The sequence below is a fragment of the Hyla sarda genome, unplaced genomic scaffold (genome assembly GCF_029499605.1).
Source record: "Hyla sarda isolate aHylSar1 unplaced genomic scaffold, aHylSar1.hap1 scaffold_218, whole genome shotgun sequence".
In the NCBI taxonomy this organism is placed as follows: Eukaryota; Metazoa; Chordata; class Amphibia; order Anura; family Hylidae; genus Hyla; species Hyla sarda.
In genome coordinates this window covers 112,501-125,000 of record NW_026608850.1, presented here as the reverse complement: position 1 = coordinate 125,000, position 12,500 = coordinate 112,501, and positions in this window count along the sequence as shown.

The window sequence follows — 12,500 nt, the reverse complement described above, 5'->3', positions numbered from 1 at the left end:
AGAACGGCCACCTGCCTGGGGATAGCAGGAGAGCGAGAAGCACGGCTGCTCTCCCGGGGTACGCCAGGGCCGAGCGTGTGCTCCCCTGCGGACGAACCTCTGCCTTCTCCCTCGGTGAATGCCGGGGGGAACGGGTCCGGTTCGCGTACCCGACCCGGGGCCGGTCGGTCCCCGGGCAAAGCCTCCGGAAGGGTCCCCTTTACACGCACAGACCCAGAGAGGCTAAAAGGGCGGGAGGCGCGGGTCCCTGTACCCAGGCAGGGCGCGCCGTCCTTGGGAACAGTTGCAGCGGAACGGCCACCCGTGCCAGAGGGCCGGGACGTCGAGCGAGTCGAGCAACTCCGGCGGGCGGTCCGCCGAAGTCCCCCGGTCCCGGGGGTGATGCGCGCGTGCCCTGCCGGCACCCTCTTTGGACCGGAGGGGCCGAGCTATGGGCGTAATTTCTCGGTTTTTCATCCTCTGAAGGTCCCTCGATCGATCTGGCGAGGCGCGATCCGGCGGGGAGCGACCCTCTCGTTCGGCCGGGCTCCGGAGCCCGTGTCGGCGAAGGCGAGAGGGTCTCGCTCCCCCTGACGCCGCATCGTGCCGGGGCTCGGGGGGGCCCTTAGGGTATACCCCCTCCCGGCGGAACTCCCGCCGGGAAAGGGGTCGTCCCTCCCGGGAGGCGAGCTTGAGCGGCACGGAGTGGGCTCCCCCAGATGTGTCCGGAGAGAACGGCATCATTCGCAATATCCCCAGACGGTCGTTTCGACGCGCGATCCGGCGGGAACCGACCCCCTCGTCCGGCCGGGCCCCGGAGCCCGTGTCGGCGAAGGGCCTCGATCCCCCCGGTGCCGAGTCGCGCCACGGCACGGTCCGGAAGGCTATATCCGTCTTTGAAGGTCCCTCGATCGATCTAACGAAGCGTGATCCGGCAGGGAGCTAGCCACTCTGCGGAGCCCGTGTCAGTAAAGGCGAGAGGGTCCCCCTCCCCCCAGATGCCGCATCGCGCCGGTGCGGAGGCGGCGGCTGCCGCCAGATGCGCGACGAGGGGTCGGCGGTCACGAAGGGCACAGGGAGGGTGGCCGGGCGGTCCGGCAGGAAGCGCAACCGCGTCCCGGCGAGGGAGACCCAAGGCCCCAGGGCCTCTCCCCTAAGCCGCGGGCGTCGGAGTGCGCGCAGCGGGACCGCGCCTCGGCTGCCCTCCCTCGGCCTCCCTCGCGGAGGGGGGCCGAGCCGTCCCAGGAGACGCGCGAGCGGGACGGCTCCCCGACGGCCACCGTACCCCCCCGGAGAAAGGCAGCGGTACCGCCGGGCGGGTGGGCGGACCCCGTCGGGCGGCCCGGCGGAGCTCCTTCGTAGGCTGAGCGTAAAATCGACAAAGTCCCGATCGGCGTGTCCCCGGGGGGCAAAGCGCGGGTCCCTGCATCCCAGGCAGGGCGCGCCCACCTCGGGCACGGTATCCCGGAACCCGGAGCGGCGGAGGGGTCGGCGGTCCCGAAGGGCATAGGGAGGGGCGGCCGGGCGGTCCGGCAGGAAGCGCAACCGCGTCCCTGCGCGGGAGACCCAAGGCCCCTCGGGGTCCTCGAGGCTGCCCGCGAGACTCCGGTCCCGTGTCGGCGAGCCTCGCTCCCCGGGCCTCTCCCCTAAGCCGCGGGCGTCGGAGTGCGCGCAGCAGGACCGCACCTCGGCTGCCCTCCCTCGGCCTCCCTCGCGGAGGGGGGCCGAGCCGTCCCAGAACATGCGGCGGGCGGGACGGCTCCCCGACGGCCACCGGCCCCCGCCGAGCCCACCCCGGGCGCGGGATCCTTGGAGAGCAGACACCCGGAGGAATGCAGCGGTACCGCCGGGCGGGTGGGCGGACCCCGTCGGGCGGCCCGGCGGAGCTCCTTCGTAGGCTGAGCGTAAAATCGACAAAGTCCCGATCGGCGTGTCCCCGGGGGGCTAAGCGCGGGTCCCTGCATCCCAGGCAGGGCGCGCCCACCTCGGGCACGGTATCCCGGAACCCGGAGCGGCGGAGGGGTCGGCGGTCCCGAAGGGCATAGGGAGGGGCGGCCGGGCGGTCCGGCAGGAAGCGCAACCGCGTCCCTGCGCGGGAGACCCAAGGCCCCTCGGGGTCCTCGAGGCTGCCCGCGAGACTCCGGTCCCGCGTCGGCGAGCCTCGCTCCCCGGGCCTCTCCCCTAAGCCGCGGGCGTCGGAGTGCGCGCAGCAGGACCGCACCTCGGCTGCCCTCCCTCGGCCTCCCTCGCGGAGGGGGGCCGAGCCGTCCCAGAACATGCGGCGGGCGGGACGGCTCCCCGACGGCCACCGGCCCCCGCCGAGCCCACCCCGGGCGCGGGATCCTTGGAGAGCGGACACCCGGAGGAATGCAGCGGTACCGCCGGGCGGGTGGGCGGACCCCGTCGGGCGGCCCGGCGGAGCTCCTTCGTAGGCTGAGCGTAAAATCGACAAAGTCCCGATCGGCGTGTCCCCGGGGGGCTAAGCGCGGGTCCCTGCATCCCAGGCAGGGCGCGCCCACCTCGGGCACGGTATCCCGGAACCCGGAGCGGCGGAGGGGTCGGCGGTCCCGAAGGGCATAGGGAGGGGCGGCCGGGCGGCCCGGCAGGAAGCGCAACCGCGACCCGGCGCGGGAGACCCAAGGCCCCTCGGGGTCCTCGAGGCTGCCCGCGAGACTCCGGTCCCGCGTCGGCGAGCCTCGTTCCCCGGGCCTCTCCCCTAAGCCGCGGGCGTCGGAGTGCGCGCAGCAGGACCGCACCTCGGCTGCCCTCCCTCGGCCTCCCTCGCGGAGGGGGGGCCGAGCCGTCCCAGAACACGCGGGCGGGCGGGACGGCTCCCCGACGGCCACCGGCCCCCGCCGAGCCCACCCCGGGCACGGGATCCTTGGAGAGCGGACACCCGGAGGAAGGCAGCGGTACCGCCGGGCGGGTGAGCGGACCCCGTCGGGCGGCCCGGCGGAGCTCCTTCGTAGGCTGAGCGTAAAATCGACAAAGTCCCGATCGGCGTGTCCCCGGGGGGCTAAGCGCGGGTCCCTGCATCCCAGGCAGGGCGCGCCCACCTCGGGCACGGAATCCCGGAACCCGGAGCGGCGGAGGGGTCGGCGGTCCCGAAGGGCATAGGGAGGGGCGGCCGGGCGGTCCGGCAGGAAGCGCAACCGCGTCCCGGCGCGGGAGACCCCAGGCCCCTCGGGGTCCTCGAGGCTGCCCGCGAGACTCCGGTCCCGCGTCGGCACGCCTCGCTCCCCGGGCCTCTCCCCTAAGCCGCGGGCGTCGGAGTGCGCGCAGCAGGACCGCACCTCGGCTGCCCTCCCTCGGCCTCCCTCGCGGAGGGGGGGCCGAGCCGTCCCAGGAGACACGCGGGCGGGCTGGACGGCTCCCCGACGGCCACCGGACCCCGCCGAGCCCACCCCGGGCACGGGATCCTTGGAGAGCGGACACCCGGAGGAAGGCAGCGGTACCGCCGGGGGGGGGGGGGTGAGCGGACCCCGTCGGGCGGCCCGGCGGAGCTCCTTCGTAGGCTGAGCGTAAAATCGACAAAGTCCCGATCGGCGTGTCCCCGGGGGCTAAGCGCGGGTCCCTGCATCCCAGGCAGGGCGCGCCCACCTCGGGCACGGGATCCCGGAACCCGGAGCGGCGGAGGGGTCGGCGGTCCCGAAGGGCATAGGGAGGGGCGGCCGGGCGGTCCGGCAGGAAGCGCAACCGCGTCCCGGCGCGGGAGACCCAAGGCCCCTCGGGGTCCTCGAGGCTGCCCGCGAGACTCCGGTCCCGCGTCGGCACGCCTCGCTCCCCGGGCCTCTCCCCTAAGCCGCGGGCGTCGGAGTGCGCGCAGCAGGACCGCACCTCGGCTGCCCTCCCTCGGCCTCCCTCGCGGAGGGGGGCCGAGCCGTCCCAGGAGACACGCGGGCGGGCGGGACGGCTCCCCGACGGCCACCGGACCCCGCCGAGCCCACCCCGGCTTGGGATCCTTGGAGAGCGGACACCCGGAGGAAGGCAGCGGTACCGCCGGGCGGGTGGGCGGACCCCGTCGGGCGGCCCGACGGAGCTCCTTCGTAGGCTGAGAGTAAAATTGACAAAGTCCCGATCGACGTGCGGGGTGTTTGGCACCGGTCCCTGGACCCCCGGGAGGGTTCGCACACCCCGCGCATGGTATCCCCGGAGAGGGCACACCCGGAGGAAGGCAGCGGGACCACCGGGTGGGTGCGCGAACCCGCACGGGCGGTGCAGCGTGGCCCCGAAGTAGGCTGAGCGTAACATTGACAAGGTCGAGATCGCTGTGCGCGGGGTGTTTGGGACCGGTCCCTGGACCCCCGGGAGGGTTCGCACACCCCGCGCATGGTATCCCCAGAGAGGGCACACCCGGAGGAAGGCAGCGGGACCACCGGGTGGGTGCGCGAACCCGCACGGGCGGTGCAGCGTGGCCCCGAAGTAGGCTGAGCGTAACATTGACAAGGTCGAGATCGCTGTGCGCGGGGTGTTTGGGACCGGTCCCTGGACCCCCGGGAGGGTTCGCACACCCCGCGCATGGTATCCCCAGAGAGGGCACACCCGGAGGAAGGCAGCGGGACCACCGGGTGGGTGCGCGAACCCGCACGGGCGGTGCAGCGTGGCCCCGAAGTAGGCTGAGCGTAACATTGACAAGGTCGAGATCGCTGTGCGCGGGGTGTTTGGGACCGGTCCCTGGACCCCCGGGAGGGTTCGCCCACCCCGCGCATGGTATCCCCAGAGAGGGCACACCCGGAGGAAGGCAGCGGGAGCACCGGGTGGGTGCGCGAACCCGCACGGGCGGTGCAGCGTGGCCCCGAAGTAGGCTGAGCGTAACATTGACAAGGTCGAGATCGCTGTGCGCGGGGTGTTTGGGACCGGTCCCTGGACCCCCGGGAGGGTTCGCCCACCCCGCGCATGGTATCCCCGGAGAGGGCACACCCGGAGGAAGGCAGCGGGACCACAGGGTGGGTGCGCGAACCCGCACGGGCGGTGCAGCGTGGCCCCGAAGTAGGCTGAGCGTAACATTGACAAGGTCGAGATCGCTGTGCGCGGGGTGTTTGGGACCGGTCCCTGGACCCCCGGGAGGGTTCGCACACCCCGCGCATGGTATCCCCGGAGAGGGCACACCCGGAGGAAGGCAGCGGGACAACCGGGTGGGTGCGCGAACCCGCACGGGCGGTGCAGCGTGGCCCCGAAGTAGGCTGAGCGTAACATTGACAAGGTCGAGATCGCTGTGTGCGGGGTGTTTGGGACCGGTCCCTGGACCCCCGGGAGGGTTCGCCCACCCCGCGCATGGTATCCCCGGAGAGGGCACACCCGGAGGAAGGCAGCGGGACCACCGGGTGGGTGCGCGAACCCGCACGGGCGGTGCAGCGTGGCCCCGAAGTAGGCTGAGCGTAACATTGACAAGGTCGAGATCGCTGTGCGCGGGGTGTTTGGGACCGGTCCCTGGACCCCCGGGAGGGTTCGCACACCCCGCGCATGGTATCCCCGGAGAGGGCACACCCGGAGGAAGGCAGCGGGACCACCGGGTGGGTGCGCGAACCCGCACGGGCGGTGCAGCGTGGCCCCGAAGTAGGCTGAGCGTAACATTGACAAGGTCGAGATCGCTGTGCGCGGGGTGTTTGGGACCGGTCCCTGGACCCCCGGGAGGGTTCGCACACCCCGCGCATGGTATCCCCGGAGAGGGCACACCCGGAGGAAGGCAGCGGGACCACCGGGTGGGTGCGCGAACCCGCACGGGCGGTGCAGCGTGGCCCCGAAGTAGGCTGAGCGTAACATTGACAAGGTCGAGATCGCTGTGCGCGGGGTGTTTGGGACCGGTCCCTGGACCCCCGGGAGGGTTCGCACTGCCCGCGCATGGTATCCCCAGAGAGGGCACACCCGGAGGAAGGCAGCGGGACCACCGGGTGGGTGCGCGAACCCGCACGGGCGGTGCAGCGTGGCCCCGAAGTAGGCTGAGCGTAACATTGACAAGGTCGAGATTGCTGTGCGCGGGGTGTTTGGGACCGGTCCCTGGACCCCCGGGAGGGTTCGCACACCCCGCGCATGGTATCCCCAGAGAGGGCACACCCGGAGGAAGGCAGCGGGACCACCGGGTGGGTGCGCGAACCCGCACGGGCGGTGCAGCGTGGCCCCGAAGTAGGCTGAGCGTAACATTGACAAGGTCGAGATCGCTGTGTGCGGGGTGTTTGGGACCGGTCCCTGGACCCCCGGGAGGGTTCGCCCACCCCGCGCATGGTATCCCCGGAGAGGGCACACCCGGAGGAAGGCAGCGGGACCACCGGGTGGGTGCGCGAACCCACACGGGCGGTGCAGCGTGGCCCCGAAGTAGGCTGAGCGTAACATTGACAAGGTCGAGATCGCTGTGCGCGGGGTGTTTGGGACCGGTCCCTGGACCCCCGGGAGGGTTCGCACACCCCGCGCATGGTATCCCCAGAGAGGGCACACCCGGAGGAAGGCAGCGGGACCACCGGGTGGGTGCGCGAACCCGCACGGGCGGTGCAGCGTGGCCCCGAAGTAGGCTGAGCGTAACATTGACAAGGTCGAGATCGCTGTGCGCGGGGTGTTTGGGACCGGTCCCTGGACCCCCGGGAGGGTTCGCCCACCCCGCGCATGGTATCCCCGGAGAGGGCACACCCGGAGGAAGGCAGCGGGACCACCGGGTGGGTGCGCGAACCCGCACGGGCGGTGCAGCGTGGCCCCGAAGTAGGCTGAGCGTAACATTGACAAGGTCGAGATCGCTGTGCGCGGGGTGTTTGGGACCGGTCCCTGGACCCCCGGGAGGGTTCGCACACCCCGCGCATGGTATCCCCGGAGAGGGCACACCCGGAGGAAGGCAGCGGGACCACCGGGTGGGTGCGCGAACCCGCACGGGCGGTGCAGCGTGGCCCCGAAGTAGGCTGAGCGTAACATTGACAAGGTCGAGATCGCTGTGCGCGGGGTGTTTGGGACCGGTCCCTGGACCCCCGGGAGGGTTCGCACTGCCCGCGCATGGTATCCCCAGAGAGGGCACACCCGGAGGAAGGCAGCGGGACCACCGGGTGGGTGCGCGAACCCGCACGGGCGGTGCAGCGTGGCCCCGAAGTAGGCTGAGCGTAACATTGACAAGGTCGAGATTGCTGTGCGCGGGGTGTTTGGGACCGGTCCCTGGACCCCCGGGAGGGTTCGCACACCCCGCGCATGGTATCCCCAGAGAGGGCACACCCGGAGGAAGGCAGCGGGACCACCGGGTGGGTGCGCGAACCCGCACGGGCGGTGCAGCGTGGCCCCGAAGTAGGCTGAGCGTAACATTGACAAGGTCGAGATCGCTGTGTGCGGGGTGTTTGGGACCGGTCCCTGGACCCCCGGGAGGGTTCGCCCACCCCGCGCATGGTATCCCCGGAGAGGGCACACCCGGAGGAAGGCAGCGGGACCACCGGGTGGGTGCGCGAACCCACACGGGCGGTGCAGCGTGGCCCCGAAGTAGGCTGAGCGTAACATTGACAAGGTCGAGATCGCTGTGCGCGGGGTGTTTGGGACCGGTCCCTGGACCCCCGGGAGGGTTCGCACACCCCGCGCATGGTATCCCCAGAGAGGGCACACCCGGAGGAAGGCAGCGGGACCACCGGGTGGGTGCGCGAACCCGCACGGGCGGTGCAGCGTGGCCCCGAAGTAGGCTGAGCGTAACATTGACAAGGTCGAGATCGCTGTGTGCGGGGTGTTTGGGACCGGTCCCTGGACCCCCGGGAGGGTTCGCCCACCCCGCGCATGGTATCCCCGGAGAGGGCACACCCGGAGGAAGGCAGCGGGACCACCGGGTGGGTGCGCGAACCCGCACGGGCGGTGCAGCGTGGCCCCGAAGTAGGCTCAGCGTAACATTGACAAGGTCGAGATCGCTGTGCGCGGGGTGTTTGGCACCGGTCCCTGGACCCCCGGGAGGGTTCGCACACCCCGCGCATGGTATCCCCGGAGAGGGCACACCCGGAGGAAGGCAGCGGGACCACCGGGTGGGTGCGCGAACCCGCACGGGCGGTGCAGCGTGGCCCCGAAGTAGGCTGAGCGTAACATTGACAAGGTCGAGATCGCTGTGCGCGGGGTGTTTGGGACCGGTCCCTGGACCCCCGGGAGGGTTCGCACACCCCGCGCATGGTATCCCCAGAGAGGGCACACCCGGAGGAAGCCAGCGGGACCACCGGGTGGGTGCGCGAACCCGCACGGGCGGTGCAGCGTGGCCCCGAAGTAGGCTGAGCGTAACATTGACAGGGTCGAGATCGCTGTGCGCGGGGTGTTTGGCACCGGTCCCTGGACCCCCGGGAGGGTTCGCACACCCCGCGCATGGTATCCCCGGAGAAGGCACACCCGGAGGAAGGCAGCGGGACCACCGGGTGGGTGCGCGAACCCGCACGGGCGGTGCAGCGTGGCCCCGAAGTAGGCTCAGCGTAACATTGACAAGGTCGAGATCGCTGTGCGCGGGGTGTTTGGGACCGGTCCCTGGACCCCCGGGAGGGTTCGCCCACCCCGCGCATGGTATCCCCAGAGAGGGCACACCCGGAGGAAGGCAGCGGGACCACCGGGTGGGTGCGCGAACCCGCACGGGCGGTGCAGCGTGGCCCCGAAGTAGGCTGAGCGTAACATTGACAAGGTCGAGATCGCTGTGCGCGGGGTGTTTGGGACCGGTCCCTGGACCCCCGGGAGGGTTCGCCCACCCCGCGCATGGTATCCCCGGAGAGGGCACACCCGGAGGAAGGCATCGGGACCACCGGGTGGGTGCGCGAACCCGCACGGGCGGTGCAGCGTGGCCCCGAAGTAGGCTGAGCGTAACATTGACAAGGTCGAGATCGCTGTGCGCGGGGTGTTTGGGACCGGTCCCTGGACCCCCGGGAGGGTTCGCACACCCCGCGCATGGTATCCCCAGAGAGGGCACACCCGGAGGAAGGCAGCGGGACCACCGGGTGGGTGCGCGAACCCGCACGGGCGGTGCAGCGTGGCCCCGAAGTAGGCTGAGCGTAACATTGACAAGGTCGAGATCGCTGTGTGCGGGGTGTTTGGGACCGGTCCCTGGACCCCCGGGAGGGTTCGCCCACCCCGCGCATGGTATCCCCGGAGAGGGCACACCCGGAGGAAGGCATCGGGACCACCGGGTGGGTGCGCGAACCCGCACGGGCGGTGCAGCGTGGCCCCGAAGTAGGCTGAGCGTAACATTGACAAGGTCGAGATCGCTGTGCGCGGGGTGTTTGGGACCGGTCCCTGGACCCCCGGGAGGGTTCGCCCACCCCGCGCATGGTATCCCCGGAGAGGGCACACCCGGAGGAAGGCAGCGGGACCACCGGGTGGGTGCGCGAACCCGCACGGGCGGTGCAGCGTGGCCCCGAAGTAGGCTCAGCGTAACATTGACAAGGTCGAGATCGCTGTGCGCGGGGTGTTTGGGACCGGTCCCTGGACCCCCGGGAGGGTTCGCCCACCCCGCGCATGGTATCCCCAGAGAGGGCACACCCGGAGGAAGGCAGCGGGACCACCGGGTGGGTGCGCGAACCCGCACGGGCGGTGCAGCGTGGCCCCGAAGTAGGCTGAGCGTAACATTGACAAGGTCGAGATCGCTGTGCGCGGGGTGTTTGGGACCGGTCCCTGGACCCCCGGGAGGGTTCGCCCACCCCGCGCATGGTATCCCCGGAGAGGGCACACCCGGAGGAAGGCATCGGGACCACCGGGTGGGTGCGCGAACCCGCACGGGCGGTGCAGCGTGGCCCCGAAGTAGGCTGAGCGTAACATTGACAAGGTCGAGATCGCTGTGCGCGGGGTGTTTGGGACCGGTCCCTGGACCCCCGGGAGGGTTCGCCCACCCCGCGCATGGTATCCCCGGAGAGGGCACACCCGGAGGAAGGCAGCGGGACCACCGGGTGGGTGCGCGAACCCGCACGGGCGGTGCAGCGTGGCCCCGAAGTAGGCTGAGCGTAACATTGACAAGGTCGAGATCGCTGTGCGCGGGGTGTTTGGCACCGGTCCCTGGACCCCCGGGAGGGTTCGCACACCCCGCGCATGGTATCCCCGGAGAGGGCACACCCGGAGGAAGGCAGCGGGACCACCGGGTGGGTGCGCGAACCCGCACGGGCGGTGCAGCGTGGCCCCGAAGTAGGCTGAGCGTAACATTGACAAGGTCGAGATCGCTGTGCGCGGGGTGTTTGGGACCGGTCCCTGGACCCCCGGGAGGGTTCGCACACCCCGCGCATGGTATCCCCAGAGAGGGCACACCCGGAGGAAGGCAGCGGGACCACCGGGTGGGTGCGCGAACCCGCACGGGCGGTGCAGCGTTGCCCCGAAGTAGGCTGAGCGTAACATTGACAAGGTCGAGATCGCTGTGTGCGGGGTGTTTGGGACCGGTCCCTGGACCCCCGGGAGGGTTCGCCCACCCCGCGCATGGTATCCCCGGAGAGGGCACACCCGGAGGAAGGCAGCGGGACCACCGGGTGGGTGCGCGAACCCGCACGGGCGGTGCAGCGTGGCCCCGAAGTAGGCTGAGCGTAACATTGACAAGGTCGAGATCGCTGTGCGCGGGGTGTTTGGCACCGGTCCCTGGACCCCCGGGAGGGTTCGCCCACCCCGCGCATGGTATCCCCGGAGAGGGCACACCCAGAGGAAGGCAGCGGCACCGGCGGGCGGGTGGGCGGACCCCGTCGGGACGCACGACAGTGCTTCAGGCCGACCTTTTAGGCTGAGCGACAAAGTCCCGATTGACGTGTGTGTCCCTGTGCCCAGGCAGGGTGCACCGTCCTTGGGCACAGGATCGTCGACGCGAACCCCCCCCCGCGGCGGGGAAGGGGAAGCGTCGACATATTCGACATAGTCGAGCGAGGACGACGTCCGGTCGGCCGAGGGCCCCCGATGCCCCTGGACCCCCCGGGGTGGGCCAGACGGAAAAATGTCAAAGTCTGGTTGTCGGCCAGGGGTAAGTGTGTGTCCCTGTGCCCAGGCAGGGTGCACCAAACCCGGGCGAGGCCTCCGGAAGGGTCCCCTGACAGACTTCCAGGCCTCGGGACTTTTGACAGAGAACCAGGGCGGGAGGCGCGGGTCCCTGTACCCAGGCAGGGCGCGCTATCCTTGGGCACAGGATCGTCGACGCGGACCCCCCCGCGGCGGGGAAGGGGAAGCGTCGACATATTCGACATAGTCGAGCGAGGACGACGTCCGGTCGGCCGAGGGCCCCCGATGCCCCTGGACCCCCCGGGGTGGGCCAGACGGAAAAATGTCAAAGTCTGGTTGTCGGCCAGGGGTAAGTGTGTGTCCCTGTGCCCAGGCAGGGTGCACCAAACCCGGGCGAGGCCTCCGGAAGGGTCCCCTGACAGACTTCCAGGCCTCGGGACTTTTGACAGAGAACCAGGGCGGGAGGCGCGGGTCCCTGTACCCAGGCAGGGCGCGCTATCCTTGGGCACAGGATCGTCGACGCGGACCCCCCCGCGGCGGGGAAGGGGAAGCGTCGACATATTCGACATAGTCGAGCGAGGACGACGTCCGGTCGGCCGAGGGCCCCCGATGCCCCTGGACCCCCCCCCCCGGGGTGGGCCAGACGGAAAAATGTCAAAGTCTGGTTGTCGGCCAGGGGTAAGTGTGTGTCCCTGTGCCCAGGCAGGGTGCACCGAACCCGGACGAGGCCTCTGGAAGGGTCCCCTGACAGACTTCCAGGCTTTGGAACATTTGAGAGAGATCAAGGGCGGGAGGCGCGGGTCCCTGTACCCAGGCAGGGCGCGCTATCCTTGGGCACAGGATCGTCGACGCGGACCCCCCCGCGGCGGGTAAGGGGAAGCGTCGACATATTCGACATAGTCGAGCGAGGACGACGTCCGGTCGGCCGAGGGCCCCCGATGCCCCTGGACCCCCCGGGGTGGGCCAGACGGAAAAATGTCAAAGTCTGGTTGTCGGCCAGGGGTAAGTGTGTGTCCCTGTGCCCAGGCAGGGTGCACCGAACCCGGACGAGGCCTCTGGAAGGGTCCCCTGACAGACTTCCAGGCTTTGGAACATTTGAGAGAGATCAAGGGCGGGAGGCGCGGGTCCCTGTACCCAGGCAGGGCGCGCTATCCTTGGGCACAGGATCGTCGACGCGGACCCCCCCGCGGCGGGTAAGGGGAAGCGTCGACATATTCGACATAGTCGAGCGAGGACGACGTCCGGTCGGCCGAGGGCCCCCGATGCCCCTGGACCCCCCCCCCCCCCCGGGGTGGGCCAGACGGAAAAATGTCAAAGTCTGGTTGTCGGCCAGGGGTAAGTGTGTGTCCCTGTGCCCAGGCAGGGTGCACCGAACCCGGACGAGGCCTCCGGAAGGCTCCCCTGACGGACTTCCAGGCCTCGGGACATTTGAGAAGGATCAAGGGCGGGAGGCGCGGGTCCCTGTACCCAGGCAGGGCGCGCTATCCTTGGGCAAAGGATCGTCGACGCGGACCCCCCCGCGGCGGGGAAGGGGAAGCGTCGACATATTCGACATAGTCGAGCGAGTACGAAGTCCGGTCGGCCGAGGGCCCCCGATGCCCCTGGACCCCCCAGGGTGGGCCAGACGGAAAAATGTCAAA